Below are 22,809 nucleotides of genomic sequence, written 5' to 3' on the forward strand. Positions count from 1 at the left end.
GAACACTGAAGATGTGAATGAATAAAATACCGATCAAGAGTTACATTATACAACAATGATTAAAGTACTTGATACAGTAAAAGAAACTTCACAAGTGAACTTCAGCAATCCTATCTTTGCCAAGCACAAACAATTGCATCATACAAGTGTGGACGCTCCATTTTCTACACAAGTGCATTGAGACGAGGTTCCTGGGGTGGGGGTGGGGTGGGCATCAAAGCACTGTGAAATGCACTCTCACTGCTAGCCTAAAGGCAGCAAAGAGTTAAATGCCCAGGATTGCTCAGTAATGAATGCCTAGGAAGTTTGGCCAAGGAATATCAAGTAGACACCAGGGCCAGAGCAACTGCTAAAGGGATGACCTCCTTGAATCTCATTTGCATAGCAATGAGATGCCACAAAGCAATGCTGTCTGTTTCTAACCCTGCTTCATTTTGTTGTGATTTTAAGCAAAACAGCCATCCAAAGTAAAAACAAAATTATTCCAGCAGTGGGTCTGGGGAGCTGTGTGTAAAATGTACTGCAGTACCATTGGCCCAGACTTAGTCATTCTGTGAACATGAGCAACTGAAAGGAAGGGCAACACAAACTTTTAAGGATGTTTCCAGGTAAGTTGCCAAGGATAATGCATGTCTGCTCACAAACAGACAAGCCAATATGTCAATAAGCGGAGCCAAGCTCACTTCCAGCGTATCTGAGGCAGCCTGAGGCTGTTTTGTATAATCATGCCGAAGCTTTCCATCACTTTCAGGGTTTGTTTTTGTTTTCTCTGCTTTATTCTAAGGACTGTGCTTGCAAGTATTATTATCCTTAAATACTAACAAGGGAGAGTGGAGACTTTTACCCCTACTGTGGAAGAATGTCACTGTTTGTCAATTCACACAGCTAACATGATGAAAGGGACAAGAAACAGCAGCATTGTACAGGCAGTGACGAATGACAAAGGCATTCAACAAAATGCTCAAGCTCTGTGTGTTCTTAATAAACAAGCAAACAAACAAACAAACATGTTTCCAAGCTTAAAATGGCACAAGTTCACTTCTCTCCAGGTTGTAGACATCAAATTCAATGTACAATTCAAAGGAAAAACACTTATTCTGCTTCATAATGTCTTGGACAAGCAACCTACCGAGATAAGGTTGTTTTGGTAGAGAATATATGAGTGTTTATTCTTTTCTGTCACTATGTCAAGTAAAAGTCCTCAAATTTCTGTGCCACCCTTCAAAAGGTATAAGTACCAATTCTTACTTGAGTGATTTTGATAGGACCTCGAATTATTCACCAGACATTATGAATCTACTTCAGGCAATGAGATTAATATTTTAGTAAGTCCTCTCCCATGAAACAGGAAGCCTTTTAGTAATGACCTTGGACCAGATAAGAAGAAAGTCAGAAAAAGCAGGTCTAAAGCCAGAGGGTAATTGTTTTCAAAGACTCTTTTATGCAAAAAGACTCCTAATCAAGCTAATACAATTTTTTTCATTTTTATCTTCTATTTTTAAAAAATTTATATTCATCTGAGGCTCTATAAACAAAAACAAAAACAAAACAAAACAGAGCATATTTTCATCTTCCTATACAAAATAGTCAGTAACAAGGAACCTAAAGAAAGGTGCTGGGAACCCATGACTCATTTTTAGACATGGTTCCAAAGTCAGGTGATACAATTTCCTTAGGTAGAGGGGACACCATGTGCATTAGGGCCTCTTTAACATCTGCTTCCTGTTGTGTAGTCAGTTACCAAGAAGGGCAAAACCATATTCAGAAGAGAACATCTGTGTTCTCCCCAGGGAACTGAGTATGCTGACAGATGCCCTGACTGTACACTCAAATTGTAAAAAAATGATTGGAGCTCAGAGCAGAACACCCAAAGAGAAAGCCTGGAAATGAACTTGTACTTGAAGGCATTGAAAGGGTCTTCGTAGGGAAAGTCTCTAAATTCCTTCTGTCTCTTTCTTTCCCCAAGTAGGTCATAGAAATTAAGATTCCTCTTTCCCGAGGTGTTTATAAAAGCTTCATATCTTCATCATCAAAGGTAGCTTCAAAACTCAGCAATACAAGTCTACGTTCTCCACCTTCCTCTGTAGTACTTAGCCATAAGGGTGTTTCTGACCTACATAATCGAGAGAAGACTCGTTTCATAGGCATACTAACTACCTCACAAAAGAAAGAAAGATAGAGAGGCTGGTGAGGAAAAATCTAAAGAAATAGGCCTCTAAGGGTATCCCTGGCTCAGTCTTCTACCACGAGACCGCAAATCCACAGAGTTTTACATTCTTAATCAACTCTAAGTTAGGAAGAAGAGGAAGAGGGAAAGGTTGAGGGAGAAGGAGATGGAGAGGGAGAGGGAGAAAGACACAGAGACAGAGAGAGACAGGAAGGCAGGCAGAACTTTCCCTGGGTTTTGGGATCTTTGTTTTGGAAGACCACACATTCATGTAAACGTCTGAGTAAATTTTGATGATTCCTATTTCTGAGTTTGGTTTCAATAAGCCTGGGAATGCTGGGGAAATATTTCTATCCCTACAATTCATAACATGCTTGACATGCATTCATACCCCAAATGTGTATGTAGTCTAGACATAGCATCTGTTTCTCCTGGGTTTCTATCACTGTCAGCAAGCTGAGGACCCAATAGAACCACAGTTCAGAAAACCTAGGTTAGCATCCTGACTCCAACTTTTAAAAACCAGGTCATCTCCCATACCACACTCATCAGGTGGTCACAAATTCTACAATGTGTATGCCTCAAAGCCAAAGCTCAACAAAGAACTCAGACTTTGCCCAGGTCTCCCCGTGTGTTTTGGTATCCTGTCTATAAAGCAGAGATAGAAATAACATGAACCTAGAGGGCTTTAGGAAGTGGACTGGGAAATATACACAGAAGGCTCTTGTCAACATTAGTTGACATCAATGCAAATACCAGTGTAAACAGTACAGATGTAATGTACAGAAGTCTTGAGTCACTGTAAGCAGTATTGCAAAGAACCCATTTTTCATAGTTTCCTAGAGACCGAGGGCCAGCTGACAAGTAGGGCATTGCAAATTGTTCTACTGTTCATGATTCTTTAGGTACATCCTCCCTGTCTCAAGCATCTCATGTTAAAGCTGGAGCGATGAAATTGCCCCTTGTGATTCTTAGGATGAAAGCACAGTGTTTCTGTGCAGGCTTCCTGGGCCCAGATTTCCATGAGCCACAACAATGGTATGAATACTTCCCTAACCCTGAGAGGTCACGGTCACATTAAATCACCATGCAGTCTCCCCCAGTACCTCCAACCAGATTGTTATCACTGGCTTCCTAGCTGAAATATCAAAGGTCTCTCTCAAGACAGAAGGTGTATCAGTTTTACTCAAAAGCAAGGGAGATGAAACTGAATATTAGATAAGAAAATTAAAGTGCCATTCTCTCTACACAAAGACTATAAAATTATCATTTTCTTCTAAAGAAGAATGCTCAACTCTCAAAGATTATCTCGAGTATAACCATTGTTACACTAAGTTATTCTCCACATATGTGCTGTGATCTTTAATACAGCTCTTCATGTTGTGGTCACCCCTGACCTTATAATTATTTTGTTTCTACTTCATAACTGTAACTTTGCTATCATTATGAATTGTAATGTAAATAACTGATGTACTAGGATATCAGACAAGGGTTACAACCCATAGTTTGAGAAGCACTGTAAGGGGCATTTCAGTCGATACTGAGAGGGCTGCTTAACTTATTCTGACTATTGTGTTCCTGAGAACCTTGCTTTAAGCAGTGCATGGACAATACCATAGTAAGAGAACCATTGGAAATTTGAATCTTATTTATTTTCCAAATTATATTGCAACACAAATGTTATCATGTGCCTGTGGTCTAACTTGCAGTTTTAGCTCAGATGCTGAGAGAAAGAATGAGGGCTTTGTGTTGGAAGGGGGAAAGGTGTAACATTACATCTGTCCCTACCCATATTATTGTCCTCTGCAAAGTAAAGATACCAACGTGCATCTGGGAGAACACAGGTGATGCTAAAGCCAGACCCGAAACAGTAAAGCATAAGCCACCCCCTGGATCTCCATTTTTTTACAGTTGCCATTTAATATCTCAGAAAAAAATTCTTGAATGTCCCCCAAACATCACCTAAATCTGAATTATCCCCTAAAGCCAGGTTCTCTTGCCCACAATGTCAGAAACAGTTATAAATTCTCAATGTGCACTGAAATACCTTAACTCCTTATGGAGCATGTGCACAGTAACCTATTGATAACAGGTATGCCATGGCATTTACAAGTGTTGCAATGTTCAAACACTAATTAAAAAAGCCTCCAGGGATTCTGGCAGTAACCTTCTTGACTGTGACTATGCGTTTGTGTTCTTGACATAGAGGGACAGCTTGCCTCTGCGAGGTATTCCTGTTCTAACTTTTGAACACCAAACTCCAGAAGAGCACACTGTAAGGTAGATAATTCTTGTACTGGGACAGTCTTGCAAACAATGTGGTGCTCTTGAAAAGTGTTCAGACACAATCACACCAACCTGCCTCCTTGGTTGCCTTCACCACATTGGGTGAGTCCATGCAGAGAAACATAATAGTTCTGACTGATCAGTCAACAAGATCCGAGTATATATAGATATAGATAGAGATAGAGATAGATATAGATGCTTAAGAACTTTTCTTCCTGCTTCAAAATGTGGACTTCAAATACCTACTCTGCACAAAACAGGACATACTAACACCTTACAGGAATAAACTTTAATACCTGACCATATATATTCAATAGTGAAAGTCAAAATGATTGCCAGATTGGATATAAACAATCATTCAAGTTTAAATACTAAAAATCGACAAGGTCTAGTATCAATAAGTATCACACCAAAGACTGGACATATGCCACTGATCCTGGAAAGGGTGCTGCATGCATGGAGGAAAGCACATTGCCATATCACTGTGAGACTCGTGATAAAGGGCCACTGCAATAAAAAAAAAGTTGAGTGCATGTAATCTGGAAGGCTGACATTCTTCAGAGTCTTCATCACTGAGTACTGATATCACACCACAAGTGGAAACCTCCATTCCATAAAACTTGATTTCACGTACAAAATCAGAAATTATGTAAATCCCAAACCGGAGGTAACCAGTGCTTCAGATCATGAATATTCACCTTGTATAGAGTGTAATTGGGGCCTGCGTGGGGAGACGTGGGAACACAGAATGGGAGGTATAGACAGCACCTTCCTGAGGGCACAGGGATTAGCCAGTCATGCAAAGACTTGGGGGTGGACCTGGAAGACAAGGCACAACTAGACCCTCTGGAGGGCACAGGCCTCCAGCCAGCCACCATGAGGCCTGGGAAGAGACAATCTGATCAAGAAGCAACCAGGGAAGAATTAGGGAAAAGGAAAGCACAAGAACTCAAAAAGATCAACAAGGAAACTTCACACACCAAGATGAGGATCAATCTTACTTCATGTCTTCATGAGCATCCTGACAAAGCCAGAGATGTAGTCCTAGGTTAAATCCTGCTGGCGTCACTGTCCAGGTAGTGTCAAACTTTACCATTTTTCTCAGTATCCCCACAAACCAGGTGAACATTTCATCTTTTGGGACACTCTTGCTAGGTATCCTTGACTAGCCTGGAACTCCCTTCATAGACCAGGCTGGCCTTACATTCATAAAGATCCGTTTGCCTTGTTTTTGCCAATTGCCCTCCACTTAGATGCTTTTCCTGGAAACAGTATGAAAGATAAAGGTCAAATGCTTTCCAAATATCACATATTTCAAGGAAAATATATTTCCACAAGACTTACACATTTCCTTCTCTTTAAGAAACCCAATGTCTGCAATTTAAAATTAAGAAACAGATGGATGATTGTGAGACAAAATATTCTTTACTTCAAGAAGTAGTTTTCCAGACTGTGAGGTTTCCCTAATTGAATATATTTAAAATATGATTTGCTTTGGGAAAATGTGATGTATGCTCAACATTTGATAACATAGCTATTGTATAAAAGCAATCTAGGCTTATTCACATTGATTATGATAATAGCCACTGATGAGTGCTGAGAAGGAAGAGAATCTCATAAATACCAACGTTTCCCCCTCTCTCATTCCCCATTTAGAGAAAAGGTGTAATATGTTATTAATTCTACTATTTAATGAAAATATACAGAGTTTAAATTGTACCTAATGTGTACACTGCTGCACACAATTTGGGAATAATGTGATTAACCCAAGTAATTAGATGCACACAATCTATTCTTCCAAACTGGGAGACAATAATCTAATCACTGGGATAATTCAAGGCCATCTAAGAGATGTTACCTTACGTGTCTGATTCAAATGTCTACATTGCCCAATTTCCTTACCCAAGTTGAGTTAATCTCTCCTGAATGTGAATTTAAGACTTTCCTCCCTCCTTGTAAAAATCTAGTGCCTTACAAGCCAGTGTTAATTCAATACCCCATCATCCTGAGTAGGTTCACACACAGATGCCTCTCCTTTTTCCTAATTGATAAATATCATAAAAGAGAAATATAATTTTTGAAGAATTAGGTAGCACATTAGTTCAATATACTGGGCAAAAACATTAGTCCCAGATAATAGATGCACTCTAAACACACTTTCCCCAACAAGGCTTTGGGTGTGAAGAGCCAGAACATATCATCAGCCTGACTAACAGTGTGATGTGCTCTTAGTTCATCCAGACTGTAGATGATCTGGAAGGTCTACCAGACAGATGGAATACTGAGTTGCTTTTAAACAATTCCAAGTTAAAGGATATACATCGGCAGATCAACTGAAAACTGTTTAAGAATTAGGTGTTCACAGTAATGTCACAGTACAGAGGACATCAGCTTGTAGACTGTAAGCAGCCACTGAAGTCCTCTATGTTTAAAGTCCTCTACCTTCTCCTTTTCTCATTTGTTAGCCAGCATTCCCAGGTTTTCCCTTCAATAACTGCAACATGATTAAGTACTTAGAATCATCAGAGGCATTTCAAAAATAAATATGCCCCACAAAGATAAAAGAAAAAGAATTTCTCAATCTCCTATAGGAATGGAAAGATGTTCTTGCCAACAATAAAGAATAAAGGGGATTTGAACCACTAGACCATCAATCAACAATCATTAAAGATACAGAAAAATGTAAAACTGAATATAAATGATGCCATCAAATAAATATAACACAGACTCTGTCATCACAGATATAAAATTATTACAATAAATTACTTCTGAATTGCTGGAACAAAAATTCTACCAATGCTTTTGCTTTGCTTTGCAGACTCAGTCCCCTCCTAGAAGCACCAAGGTTGCTTAGAGACCTATATTAGGGGACAAAATGTTAGGAGACATTTATGCTTACTGTGTGGAAGAAGCCTTCAAGATGAGAAGGAACATCATTTCGAACTGTTGCAAAGTTAAAGATGAAGTGGAAAGAAGAGGAAGAAAAAAATAAAAAGGAAAAAAGAAGAAAAGGAGGAAGAGGGGGAGACGCAAGGATGGAGAAAGCACAATGCTGAAGTCATAAACACAACGTGGCAAATGGTTAAATTGTAACAGCTGAGAAGATCCAAAAGATGATGAACTTTCCCTGAGTGGAATGTGCCTCAGGAAAGCCTTCCTGTCAATAAACCCCAATCTTTGTTCACTAGTTAAACCATTGTATACAGTATCTCAGTGTGGATACATACCATTCTTCAACATTCTTTAATTATAGTCAATTCTAGACATGTCTATTTTATTGACAGTCTGAAGTACCTTTGAGTCCTTTGAGAGTTGCACTATGTTCCCAATGGCAATACCACACACTTCTGAATTGTGATTCATATGATGACTATTATGAAATATCATTACTTCAAGGATACCATTCTAGCCAAATAACATTCATGCTCATCTGGGCCACTTTCATGGGTTCATTTCTTTGATGTGAGGTTTTCCACAGCCAGGCTAGGCTAAAGACATGTTGGCACTTGTCTTGAAATTTTATTTATTATATCAGTCACTACTATCCTTCAACTTCCACTAATGGCCAAGCACAGTCACCCAGACTACACCTAAAAGTAGATCTCAGGAGTCCAAAATATTTCTTATACACATATACTTAAATATCACCTGCAATAGATGTTCTAGCTCTCCAAAACGTCTCAAGAGGCTTCTACCAAGATAGATTCATTATAGTTCTAAAGAAAACAAACTCTCCAAAAGCTCATGTTTACAAAACAAAACAAGACAAACAACACCCCCAAAACAATCACAAAAAACAAACCAACAATCAAAAAACAGAACAAACAAAACAAAACAAAATAAAATAAAACAAAACAACAAAAACAAAGAAACCTGACATTTACACTGTCATTAATCACACTTTCCCCCAATGTAATGCCTGCCATCTGTCAGGATTTAAGATGCTTGTAAGTGTTAAGTAATATTCAGTGATATTTAGTCATTGTGATAATCGGGTTATATCTCAAAGCATGAAGCTGCTCCAGACTCTTCTTTTTTGACCTCACATGCTGTTGAAAAGAGTACCATTTTCCCCAGTCTTTGGGCTATAATTTGGTGGCCATCCTTAAGATACATTTATTCTCCTTTGACTTATGTCTCTGTGGCTATGCTTTCTTTAACATGTGCACTTATTTCTAGAATCACAGAAGATTGAAACAAAGAAAAATGACAGAAAAAAAAATATGAGTAAAAATACTACGCACATCTCCTGTAAATATCACCAGTACTAGCTAACATGGAGAGCCCCTCTCACAATCGGGAATCTGGATCACTTGGCATCCAATAGGCTTTTTAGCTTTGTTTTGTCGTTTCAGCTGAAATGTAAGCAACAAAACTAAATTGAACAGTATAGAACACCTTCAAAATTCCCCATGCCATAACTAATTCTACGTCTGTGGCTAAGACTCAGTTATAGAGAGGTAGGAACTCAGAATATACCGCATGCACTTGTTTCAAGGCTTCCAGACACATTCTAAATCCCTAGAGTTGCCTTTTATCTTGTCAGTGTGGACAACCACAAGAGAATAATGGAGAAAGGGTTGAGTGAATTCTGGAATCCATCATAGAATATCAAGTAAGATTCCACTGTCCTGTGTAGTCTGTCCAGTGACTATTTTATATATTCAGATTTCCTTAAAAATAATGAAAGGGATAATGGTGGGGAATAAGGTCAATTCTCTCTCTCTCTCTCTCTCTCTCTCTCTCTCTCTCTCTCTCTCTCTCTCTCTCTCTCTGTGTGTGTGTGTGTGTGTGTGTGTGTGTGTGTGTGTAGTATCACCATGAAACATCATGACCAAAAAGCAAAAATCAAGTTGTAGAGGAAAGGGTTTACTTGATTTACACCTCCAGTTTATAGTCAGTCATTGGAGGAAGTCAGGACAGGAACACAAGCAGAGCTGGAACTAGGAAGCAGAAGCTGATGCAGAGGCCATGGAGGGATGCTGCTTACAGGCCTGCTTCACATGGCTTGCTCAGCCTGCTTTCTCATATATCCCAGGACGACCAGCCCAGGGATGGCCACCCATAGTAGGTCAATGATCAATAATGAGTAAATGCCTTGTAGTTGAATCTCATGGAAGAGAGATTTCTTCAACTGAGATTTCTTCTTTTCTCTCTGATGGCTCTAGTTTGTGTCAAGTACACACACACACACACATCAAAAACCAAAAAAAAAAAAAAAAAAAAAAAAAACATCCAGTTCTCTCTCCTCTCTCTTTCTCTCTTTCTCTCTCCAAATGTGTGTGTGTGTGTGTGTGTGTGTGTGTAATTATGAAAGAATCAATTCGTTGAGAAAGAATACTATGGAATTTAACTATGTTCTCTTTATACCCCTCCTAAAAGTTTATATCACTTCCTAGCCTCCCCCACCCCTACTCAAGGTTCCTGCTCATTGTCACTCTTTTTATCTAGTTAATAACTGCAAATATGTTTCGATTTGCAGAGTGGACACATGGCTGTACCCTGCCTTCCCATTGGAACAATAAGTATTCATAGCTATGAGGAATGCTTTTAGTGGTCAGCATGACAGGATCTGGATCACATAGGAAGGAGTCTCAGTGAGCAATTAGCAAGATTTTTTTAGATGGTGGGCATGCCTGTGAGGGATTTTCTTAATTGGCTTAAGTGAGATTGAATGATCAATCCTTGATGTGGGCAGCAACATTTCATGGTCTTGGTCTTAGGATGAGTGAGAATGAAAGAGGCAGTTGTGCATAAGTATCCGTTACTTGCTGTCTCTTGATACAAATATAAGCTGACCAATTTGTCCCTGTCTCCTGCCACTGGAACTGGAACTGGACTGTAGCCTGCATCTCTGAACCTGGTAAACAGTTTCTCCTTGAAATTGCTTTTGACTAAGTTTTTATCACAGCAACAGGAAAAGAAACAAAGATCCAATGCAATGAGTCTACCTAGCTAGTCTTTGAATCTTATAAGATAGAGGTAGTTTCAGTAAATATTACTGAAAATGATGTAAATTAAGTGGGTTCTAGGCATGGTAGTACAAGCCTACTAAGCATTTGGGAGATAGAGAAAGGAAGACCCCCAGCTTGAAGCCAGCATGACTCTAAATGATTTTCTGGCCACATAACAGGGTCTTCTTATAAGAAAACAGAAAGAGTGGTCAAGTGATACAAGAAATAGTGAGAGATTAGGTAGAAACTAATGAAAGTGAAGTTAACGTGGAAGAAAAAGGAAGAAAAAGGCTAATGACCTTAGAGTCTCCATCGCTTTGCATAATTTGAGACACCAAAATCAGTCTTAAGACCTATCCATGTCCCTTGTATAACCTTTGTGCCAAGAACGCATCATCTCCAGGAGGGAGTGTCTGAGAGAAGACTATCCTTGGTCCTCTCCAGAAAACTTCCAAGATTTCTGTATCACTGTATAACAACCTAGTCACACTGACAGGGAGACAACACTTTGCTCATGAGATTGACTAATATGTTCTAAGGTCAATTCTTCATTTCCTCGGTTTCCCAGAATCACATGAGGAATCCATTCTCAAAGGTCTGCCCTTCTAGCTGAGTAGGGGGTGGGGAGAACTCCTATGGTGGAAGAGGCTGAAGCTGACACTAACTTGGAAATTCCACCTGAATACATAATTGCTTTAATGAGTCATTTGTTTCTTTATGAGTACCTAACAGTCAAAAGCTAAACCAGAAGAGTTAAACCCACAAGCAAAGTTCTCAATGTCTTCTCAGTAGATTCAATCTGTGTCATTATGAGTGTTTTTAAGAACCGACTTCTCTAAAGTTATTCTTGAAGAACAGAGAAAGGAGTCAGTGGGGAGAAAACTTATAAGATGAGAAGATACTCAGAGAAATTGCTGGGCTTGAAATATCAGTGCAGTCAAATGAGTTCACCCAAAGAAAAGGTTTTCACCTCCAGTTTGTCCAAGAAGAGTGTCACATTGTGGGTCTTCATATCCTCAGCTCTCACAATTTGGAGAAATGGATAATCAACAGTAAGGAAAAAAAGGCGGGGGAAGGAAAAGGAATAAATTACAGGCAGATAAAATTTTAGACATTTTCTTAATAAGCAACTGAGCTATCCATGTTCCTCCCTTCAGTGTTGATAAGCATATGAATATCTGTATACTTCTGAAAGGAGACACTGGTCAGAAAACTCATCTTTCCCCTGGAGTTTATTTGTTCCCCACTTTTTGAGATCAGGTTGGGTTTTATGTGTGTCAGGCTGGACTAGTGTCCTGTAACTTACTTTGGACTCTAGAGTGATCTTCAGTTTCTGATCTTGCCTCCATAGCCTGAGTGCTGGGACTACACACATCTGAAGGCACCTTTATTTTACATTCTCTTTCCAATCCTAGTGTCTCTTCAGTCAGCAAAGATAGGGTTCACCAATACCACTTTTGCAATGAGAAAACTCAATATAAAGGAGCAGCCCTGCCTGAGCCCAGGAGATGAATTCTACTCAATGTTCTTGCAGCAGGACAACACTGGAGGTAACACCGAGGGAAACACCAGACATCCCCACTAGTATGCTTCCCCTCTTTCCATCACTGGCCTGGACAAATCCAAGGCACAGAGAAACACCCGTCCTGACTCCAAGAAAAGAGGATACCAGGTTGTTGGTCGGTAATTTGTGGGTTATGATTGAATAATCCTCTGGAATGGTGGTTGCTTATTTCTTTCTATTTGACATAACTTGCTTTCTAGATTAAGAGCAGTTCCTTCCATGGGAAGCATGCAGGTATGATAATAGACCTTCAACTGTTCTTATGTGAGAGCAGTAAGAACCCTTGCTTTACAAACAGCTGTGAGCTAGCAAAATACCCACACAACACACAGGTCAGTGGGCGCCCCACTCACATCCCCGTTTGTTGCTACTCGTTTTATTCCTTAGTAGCTCAGCACAAATATAATTGCTACTTAACAGACTGACTGGATCCTGACTACTTAAAAATTCCCAAAATGTCTCTGCCAGAAACCAGAATAAATAAAAATTGAGAGAGGCAGAGAGCTGATGGAGGCAAGGCTGGAAAGCCAGTCATTGGTCAACAAACACTGGCTGTGAAAAACCTGCAGTGAGGAGAGCTGGAGGCAGCTCAGCAGCTCAGCAATCTCTGATCTCTCAGCCAGCTGTCTCTCACGCGGAGTTTTGTGTGGCTCAGATATGAAGACGTTATAACATGGACAGTCATGGGAACTTTCTCCTCCCGGTTGCACAGGGCATAGAAACACATTCCAACACCATTGTCCAAGTTCCAGAGACAACAATGGGGACTCCTGATTTAACTGGTTTTAATTATTTGCTTTATTTCTCGAAAGCAACTTGACTCCCTATCCAATGCTAAGAAAAAAAGACAATTGAACTCATCACGCACACCAACCCTACTATATTAAAGTCATATCGAGGAGAAGTTATTATACATTTAAGAAACTCTTTGTCTTTTGGTGCCCTGTTTACCTTGCATGCCTTTTAAATTTACTCTTTAATTCTCCATGTGCAATTGTTCAATTTTTAATAATAATGAAAAAAAAAGGAAGAGGCTCGGTGTGGAGAAGAAGCCGTCAATGATCTTCACATTTTAGAATCGCTTATCATTTTTATTTCTCGATGTCTTCTCCTTCTTTCTCTCTTTCTCCCATCTCCTCCCTTTCTTTCAATCTCCACATCAGACTGAACTTCCTCCTCCACTTCCCATCCCCGCCCCCACGCAAGCATCGGGTAACCCAGAGTTGGGCTGTTGCAGCAGCTAGAGAGCTTATGCTCTCTGGGATGCCGGCCTCTGGGTCCTCAATTCCTGGATGGCAGTTCTCCCTTTCCATGGCCCGAATCAAGGCAGCTTCGCCTGCAGTGTGTCTGGCCTGTTTTGTCTTTCTACATTTTTTTTTTAAACTCGGCCCGGGCGCAATCAAATCCTGGCAACAAAGCCCAAAGCTCAAAGCCACAGAGGTGGACTGGCGGCCAGCTTCCCGCCCCTCCCCCCATTGCCCAAACTCGCTTTTGAAAATGCAAGCGTGGGGCCAGAAAATGAATGTATCGATGGAAAGGAGGATAAAAGGCTGGTACGCGAGTGTACACGAGTGCTATGGGCTTTGCAGTCTTCTTTTATATACCTTTTAAACATCAAGGCCTAAAAGCTAGGAAAGCACTCCGGAGAGCCGTTCCGGAGTCGACCCCGGTGGGCTCACGGCTCCCGCCCGGCGCCCTCCCCCATCTGGCTGAGCGGGTGCTTGGCGCGGTTTGTCTGACACTTGTAAATGGAAGTGGGATCCAACTTGGAAGTAAACGCGCCAAAGTCTGGGGGCGGGGAAGAGGCGAAGGCAGAGAAAGGACTCTCTCATCCTCAGCCTAGCCCAGTGTCCCTCACTCCAGCCGCTGTGCCGAGGATTCTGGAATACCCCCACCAAGATCCAGGTCCCGAGAGCAAGCGACGGCGAAGTGGGTCTCCTTCAGGGAGACTCGAGCCACTGGCTGCCCTCGGTTCCACATTCCAGAGCTTCTTGCTTCTGGGAGACTCCCAGCCACCTCCGCATCTTCACTGCCTGTGTAGTCTACCTTCACGTTCATTTATGGATACTCTCATTGCCGAGCTTGCTCGTTATTGTACCTCAAGGTGGGTGCTATCACCAGCATGCACATCTAGGAGCGCCCCCTTTCCTCTGGTAGCAAGAGCCAAGAGATGTGCCTTTAGCGCGTCCCGCAACACCCGGCCCTCTGCATCCCACCCTCTCTCCGAGCGCACCACAGCTCCCAAGAGCCGGGCAGAGGACAGCAACATAAGTTGCTTTCCGCAAAGTCTAATCTTAGACAATGTTTAAACATTTCCGAAAACACACGAGAGAAGAGTCTGCTGGGGGAGAAACAGTGACCGCATTATACTGCCAAAAAGACCCGGGCTCGCCACCTTTCTCCAGCCCGGCCCGATGCATTTTAGCTCAGCGACCCCAGCTGGTCAAGTCCTCTCGCTCACCAAGCGCCACGCGAAATCTGTCCAGTCCACCTCTGTCACCCCCAGCCAGCTCCCTAAGATCCCCAACTGCACTCCGGTGAGCCAATGGTTTCTTTTCCACATCTTCCGGAAAGAACTCGGGGCGGCGAACAGTGCGCCCTCAACGTGCCCACGAGGAGCCGCAAGGGCTGTTCGGCATCCCTGGGATGATCAGACTAGCGCTATTCTCTTTTCAAATAGCAAGGTCCGTCCTGACGCCCGCCAAAAATCATGCGTTCTCCCAAAGCAGTCGGGTCCATCTCCCGTCAAAACAACAGAAATCCTTTCCTGGCTTCTTGGCTAAACTGTCGCACCAGTTCAAAGTCGGTTGTCATTTAGAACCTTTCACAACCCGACAAGACTCAGACATAGTATGCAGGGGCAGGCGAACATTCTAGGCTACCCTTCCTGCACCGTGGAAGTGGAGGCTGGGCTCTTTGCTCCGCTCATAGCCTCCTCTAGCATGCACCCAACTTGCGCCTCTGGGTCTTGCAAGTGCATCCATTGGCATCTGCCCCTCTTCCTACTGAGTGCTGCAAGCGCCAGCTACCCAGCGGAATCGCCGCCTGATATCATCCACCTGCAGCCAATGGCCAAAGCTCAGTGAGAACCCAGAGCTGCATGCACAGACCCGAAAGATCTCCCTCCTCTTATTGCTAGCCCTAAACTTAACCAACTCCGGTGCCATTTCCTGGCTCCTGCCGCAGGGCTGTCTCCCTGGGTTTCAGCTGGTAGCGGTAATGACCACAGCTCCAGGCAGCGCCCAGGCAGGAACTTTACAAGGTGAAAAGTTTCCCCCCACTCTCTCTGAGAGCTTTAGCTTTCCGGAGCACCCATCACAGCCTCTCTGTAACCAGGTTGCTGAGGCTGTTCTGAGAAAGGTGCACCCCAGCCGGTGCACCATGCACCCAAATAAGCATGCTAAAAATCCTCACGCACCCTTGCCTTGGTCAGCGATGCTCCCCTGCACCCGACGAGTCCTCCGTGGTCTTCCTTTCAAGTCTAGGGGCGAGCTGGCCACCCCGCCGCCTCCGCCGCAGTGCTCGCCGCGTGCTCCCGGCTGAGGCTAGGGCGGCGAGCGGAGGCGCTAGGCGCTCAGGACGCCGCCACTGCTGCGGGTTGGCGGCGGAGGAGGGGAGTCGGAGGAGGATGGCGGCGGGAGGGGTGGGGAACCCGGGAGCGAGGTCCCAACGCGCAGCCCGGATCACAGCGCAGCCTGCCGGGGGGGAGCGGTTCTCGCGTCTGCTCTAGTCAGCTTGCACCGCTACTGCTGGAGGTGGAGACGTACCGGGTTCTCCATCGCAGCGGCCGCCGCCGCACTGCCAACCCCCTAGCTTCGCTGTATTCTCCTCCCTCCCGCAGAGCCGCGTCCTCCGGGGGAAGGGGGTGGGGGATGACCAGAGATCTCCGAGCGCCACACGAAGAGAAGGGGAGGGGGAGGGGAGCAGGGAGACCCGGCGGCCAGCAGGAGGACGCTAAGGGCGCCTCGCCTGGAAGCTGGACTAATTTTAGAGCCTAGGCATCCTTTGCTTCTAGCTTGGCTGGAAGAACGCACCAAAGTCAGACTGACGTTTTCAGAGAGCGCGCACACACCACACTCAATCTGCTCTGCTCTGCTCTTCAGCCGCTGCCTAGAGTGCACTAGACTTCTCTGGACCAGATGAGGAAACTGAGGCACAATGAGACCAACATGGTTTTACCCAAGCTCCTCAGGCTACTTTGAAGCACAGTGGGCACCGCCATCAAACGCTGTACCTCCTGCTGCCCACCCGGGACTCGCATTTCTTTCCCACGCATTTTCAGATTACTGGGATCACCTTTGTGTGGGAGAGAATCTGGGATCACCTTTGTGTGGGAGAGAATCAGACTAAAAAGTAACGTGACTCATCACCCCCACCCAATCTGAAACACCGTGGGATGTGAAGACACTCAGAACAGGAATGAGTGAACAGTCTCAGGGGAGCCAGGTGATTAGCAATACCAACTGGTGTGCCCTCTAGGTCCTTTTACTTCTGGATCATCCTCACAAGTCTGAGGATTCAGGGCACCTCACCCCACCACACCCACACTGCTTCAGTAGAGCTACACTTCAGCCTATGTTCCTTGCCTGTGAGCTCTGAAACATTCCTAACTAATGGCCAGCCCTGGTAAACCTGGGCCAGCGCCAGCCTCCACCCAATACCCACTGCTGCACAGCAAATCACATCTGTCTAAAGCAGGCTTTCACCCCAGGGGGTTCCTAGGGTGCCCGGTCCCGGGCAGCTTCTCTGGAACTCTGGGCCTGAGCAGTAACTCCAAGAGAGATTGTTCTGCAGCGTGCTGTATAGGTAAATTTGCTCCTTTTCTTGATTCCTGAATTTCTCTTTCAGGAGCAGAGTCTGTCTCTCCTAAAAGTCTTTGTGCTCAGTCACACCCATTGAAGAGTTACTAGAATTTGCCTTTTTGGTCTTCCTCTCCCAAGCCTGGGGCCTTAAGGATCTGAAAAGCCCTCCACTTTCAGTAGGTGGGAGGTTCCCCTTGAAAGCCTCCTGCAGCCTCTGCACTGCCTTGACTGCCCCATAAAGCACTCTGCATGCTCTGCTTGCTTGCCTTGAGCATTTAATGGAAATACTAAGGAATACTGACAGCTAGCCATACATCAACTAATTCCAGGACAGAAGCATGATGCTGTCCAGGGCTTCACAGTCAGAGAGGCCAGAAGAAGTTACCTGCTCTCCAATTATGTCCTTTGCATAATTCTATTCTGATTTTATTTTTATTCAAACACTTTCTTAGGGCATTAAAAATTTATTGCCATATAAATATGCTCCTGGTATGGTGTATTCCTTGTGACTGACCCAAGGTTGCTAGTGTTGCATCAAAGATTTTAATGATTCAAGCATTTCACATTCTAGTGCTTCTGTGGAAAGACTAGGAGAGTCAGCTGGTGGCTGGATGGCTCCTGGGATGCACAGGGAGTTGGTGTTGGCAGCAGGACAGGCCATCTTCCACCTCCTTCCTGGGAAACTGGCCAGGTAACTGAAGATGCAAGGATGTGGTGGGAGTCCAGCCCCTCCAAAGACTTTCTTATGCCTCAGAGGCACTTTACGCATAAGTGCAGAAATCTGTCTAACTCTCTACCTCCGGCCTTCAGGCAGAGTGTGGGTAATAAAGTAAACAGTCTCTACTCCCAGGGCAGAAATGGGCCATGGCAACCTAGGGAAAGATGACTCTGCAATAGAGTGGAACGCTTTATTCAGTGGGACACCCTTTGGTATAATACTTGTTGATATCAGAAAAACATCTATTTCTTTATAACATAATCTACTATGTACCTGTGATATTGTGGTCACATTGTACAGTACCCTGTACAAATCCTAGTGTAGTGGATAAATATATTAAATAGTCAAAAATAGACAAGGGAAGAAAGCATGAAAAGTCTCTGTAAGACTTGCTAACAACATAGAAGAGAGCATTAACTGAAAAGCCAGAAATATATACTCATGTCACCTGCTTTATCATACTTCTGAAGTCCCACTCCACCTCCTCTGGGCCTTATCTCTCCCTTTAGACCACTGAACAACTTGCTCATCTGGATTCTTGCAAGCTATACTAATAGTACTGAGCCCTGATCCAGTCTTGTAGCTCACTCCTCACCAAGTGTCTATTGAGTGGAAACCTAGATATGTAGGAGTTTAGACACTGAGAAATCTTCAGTGAACAAGACTTGGGAGTGTTTAGCAATATGCACGACTCTCTGCCACAGACTGGGGAGGCAGATAATGTTCCACATGGCTTCTGGGTTGGTCTTGTTGCAAGAAGCAGTCATCAGCTTGGCTGTACAAACTTTCCTTTCAGTCGGTCCTGGCTCTCTGACCTCCATGTGCTCCTGGGATCACACTTACACTCCAAAAATATTCCATTGAAAAGGCTTTAAAATTATGTAGGCTTAGGTTTTGTTTTTTTTTTTTTCAAAACCTACTTTATTTAGGTCGTGAACACATCATCTTCTTTTCTAACCCACTGAGCAGAGGGAGGCGGAAAAGGGTAATATGAAAGGGTTTTGTGAACCTGTTTAGAAGTAGTTTCTTGACGCAATTCCAGCCTTTGTTGTCAGGATACCAGCAATCCAGTTCAATAGCAAACACCAAACAATAAACCCAAATCAGTAGTGGTGGTATAATCAGCAAATAAGTAAATAGATAGGTAGATAGATAAGTAAATAAATAAAAGCGCAAGTCAGAAGAAGCAGCCAGAACCCGCCAGAATACTATGAGAAGTTCTTTGGTGCCCTTCTGTCTACAAAGTGAAGACCAACAAACACCAACGAAGACCAGCAAAGACCAATGAAGTCCAGGGAAGCATTACACAGCACAGCAATGCAAGTGGATCCTGTCACCATACGTGGAATTCTATATATTCTTTCTAAACATCGCATGTCCTCTCAAATGTCTGTTTTCAGTAAAATATTACATGATTTTTTTTACAAAACAATTTCTAGAAAAACATCATATAATATAACTGAGTTGTTAAGAAAGCAGAAATGTCTACTTCAGATTTATTTTTATTTACATGTACGTGTACATATTTGTATATGTGCCACACGACATCAGAACCCTTGGAGATGGAGGCAGTTGTAAGTTTCCTGCCCTGACAGGAAAGCTCAGAACTGAGGTAGATTATCTGTGAACAAGAGATCTGAAGCACTGAGCCATCTTTCTAATCCTCTCCATGTCTCAAGCCTCTTCAGTAAGTCTTGTCACACTCTGCTCTGGCAATTCCAAGCTAATATATAGATGGCCATTCACAATCATCTTCTTACTCTATGCAACTGACAAATTATGATTCAAAGTGTCATTTGAAGATAATGCATGAATATATATTCATAATTCACATATATAATATATGTATATGTATGTAGTACTCAGGAATACATATACCCCCAAATTTCTATGTATTTACCGACTTCTCTCAGTGATAAGTTCTCTCTCTGTCTCTCTGTCTCTGTCTCTGTCTCTGTCTCTGTCTCTGTCTCTCTCTCTCTCTCTCTCTCGTGTTCTACCCAGATCTGTTCCTCTCATTGAGTTTGTCTCTATGTTCATGAAGATTTGTTCAGTATGTCATCTGAGGTGATGCCTCTTGTGCTGTTAACTCTGAAAACACTGAATTATGGTTTTATTTAAAAGATATTTTGATAACTAGATGGCAATTCAGGAAGGCAGAAGAATGTTCTTCCCTTGAAGTACTAAATCAAGCACAGATGACTTTAACATTATTTTTGGGACCAAATAAAATCATGCTACATTGTGTATTGCAGATTGAATGTGAAGAATCCCCCACAGGCTGAGTCCCTTGCTTCTGGTGTGGACTTGGGAGATGGTAGAACATTTAGTGGTTGAAGGATGTAGGCCACTGCAGTTTTATGGGAATGCAGGAGGTTGTAATTCTAAAGCGCTGGTTTTTTTTTTCTAGATTCTCCATCAATCCTTGTACTACATGTTATAGATATCTCTTATACCAGCAAATATGTGGGCACATCACACCCTTTTATTGAACATGCCATTTAACTAACCTTTTTTTTTTTTGGTTGTTTCACACATGTATGTAACTCATTGTGACAATATTCACTACACCATCCTCTCTTATCTCCTTCTGAATACTTCAGACTCCTCTTTTTTGTTTCCAATTAATCCTCTCCTACTTTCGTGTGTGTGTGTGTGTTTGTGTGTGTGTGTGTGTGTGTGGTGTATGTGCACATGTGTGTATATACAGGTCACTTTCAGGTAGTCCCAGCTGCTACGTGTTCATAATGACATTGGCCACATCATATGTAGCAGACAGTGCTTCACAGTGATCCTCCTCATTCTCTAGCTCTTCTACTCTATCTGCCCTGCTTTGCTGTGACATCCCTCCATCATTGGGAAGAGGCTGATGCCCATGCTGCCTTATAGAGCTGAGCATTCAGCACTCACTTATGCTAAAGTTGATGCAGCCCAGTCCTAATTTTCAAAAAGCACCCAAGCCATAGTTGGCTATACCTAACTTGGATCTCCTCTAATGAATTTCTTACCATCTGACATTCTTGATTTTTTTTATATATCCATCTTGGGCTACAACTCTCCCTTTTCTTTGTCCAATAGAGCAATACATGCATTAGCGGCCATTTAATCTCATACCATCTTACATTTTTTAGGCGTCCCTCCTTTCCTTTGATTCTTTTAAGTTCAATGATTCATCTGCTCATCCAAACATAATTCTAAGTAGCTATGTACTTGCTCTGCTAAGCACTGGGGTATAATGAGTTACCTACTCTCATGGATCTTGGGTTGATTTAGAAATCATAATTTATCAAAAGATGTTATAAAGTAATGTACCATTGACAGGGGCTGTGGGTTGAGTGATTTGGATGGTTGAATTACCATATCTACGCTAGTGAATTGAGAACTTCATTCCTTCCCTATTTTACTCATAACTTAAATTCAACATTACCCATGACTGATGATAATAAGATATAATTAGGGGTGTCCTTATTCCATACTTTGACATAATACTGTAAGGAGAAATACTGTAAGGAGACATAATACTGTAAGGAGTTGATCACACCCTTACCAGAGTGTGATCAACTCCAGTATCCTACTTCATTAACTTCACATGTTTTTACATACTTGTTTTTCTTTAAACAATTTGAGGATTCTTTCCATTCAAAGTTATTGTCTTCAAACCTTTTTTTCTTTTTTCTTTTTTGTAAATTCCTGGTTTTTGCTATTTGTCCCTATAATTCAGTTCAGTGAATACATGATGAATGTAATATGCTATGTGAACATGCTTAGTGAGGCCAGATGTGGAGTATTTTTCTACAAAGGAGCACTGTGAGCTTAAGATAACACATGTGGACTTTGAGTGTGATTTGTTCCTTTGCCAAAGGAAAAGTTGCAAAGCAAATTTAAAAATGAGGTAATGACATCCTAAAATCTTTGCAAAGAAATTAAATCTATTCTCTCTTTCCACTTGCCCATCTCACATACATGTTAACTTCAATGTCTCCTTCAGTAGTGTACCTATCAAAAACTATCCTGGATGCAGGGAAAAATGTGTGTGCTTGCTAAGAGGAAGAAGGACATTATCTTCTTCCTTATTACTGCTACACAAAGTTAAACAAAAATACAACTGAAATGGTGGGAGGAGACAAAACCAAAGAGAATGAGGAAGCATTTCCAAAATATTGTTGAAAAATTAAAGAAAATTTAAATTAGAGCAATTGACACCTCTCTCTCTCTCTCTCTCTCTCTCTCTCTCTCTCTCTCTCTCTCTCTCTCTCCTTCCTTCCTTCCTTCCTTCCTTCCTTCCTTCCTTCCTTCCTTCCTTCCTTCCTTCCTTCCTTCCTTCCTTTCTTCTTTTCTTTTTGTCTATCTTTTAAATTTTTCTTCTTTTTCCTTTCTATTTCCCTTTCCTGGTCTGGAGAGTATATTTTACTATGTAACAGCCTTGTTGGCTGTTTGCCATACAAGTAGACAGACCAGACTTTCAAGGATCTGCTGCGTATCTCGACTTCCAACTGCAGGATTAAAGGCATGTGCCACCATGTACATCAGACCAATTGGTTTTTATTTGATTTTAATTGAATCAGAAATGTATTAAGTATCAATACATAGTATTGCCTTAAATAACATTTTAATGACATTTTCATTTTTAATTCATGAAAATGGCCATTTGCCCTGATTTGAGGCATACTTTGGCTAAATAAATTAGAATCCATTTCATTTTACCAGAGCAAATGTTATCCACTAATGTCAATGTGATTTCTAAAAGCACTGCACCAAGGTGTTTACATAAGGAGACTGTCACTTGGACAAGTGATGGAATGCTTGTGACAATGTTTCCCAAAAAAGTCCACAGCACCATCTATTTCTTTTCTGATAACCTGCAAGTCACTAGTAACCAAAAGAGATGGGTTTTGTTCATGGCATTACAAAACTTGCCCATTCAAGGAGTTGATAACAGCGTTTGTATCTGTTCCCTGCTGCATTCACTTACATGCTGGGGCTTCCCACATTGATTAACAATCAAGACACCACAATAGACATGTCCACAGGCCAGTGTGATTGAGAGACAACCCCTTACCAGCACTCTCTTCCTAGGCGATTCTATGTTGCGTTAAGCTGATATTTAGAGCTAATCATCACGGGTCCATAGCCTGAAATTTGCATACACTGAGCCTTGTTGGTGATTTTCTAACAGTTGCTCAAACTTGAGGCCTTCTGACCAAGGTTCTGTTCCTCCTAACGGACAGACAGGTACACACACACCACATACATGCACCCCCCCCACATTTACATACACACACACAAACCCATACACATACCCATACACACATACACCA

At 42.3% G+C, this 22,809-nt stretch overlaps 1 protein-coding gene across 3 annotated transcripts in view; it reads right to left on the reverse strand.

Annotated features, from left to right (window-relative positions):
* The window catches only part of Fat3 (FAT atypical cadherin 3), a 588,937-nt gene extending 572,998 nt beyond the window's left edge, over window positions 1-15,939 (reverse strand). For all 3 annotated transcript variants that reach the window (XM_029481733.2, XM_029481732.2, XM_029481730.2), the window contains exon 1: window positions 15,390-15,939. The gene's annotated coding sequence lies outside the window, so the exon portion shown is untranslated. The remainder of the gene's footprint in view (window positions 1-15,389) is intronic.
* Window positions 15,940-22,809: the final 6,870 nt, after the last annotated feature.

This window comes from Mus caroli, unplaced genomic scaffold (assembly GCF_978045245.1).
Source record: "Mus caroli unplaced genomic scaffold, Mus_caroli_1 scaffold_11, whole genome shotgun sequence".
NCBI classification, from domain to species: Eukaryota; Metazoa; Chordata; class Mammalia; order Rodentia; family Muridae; genus Mus; species Mus caroli.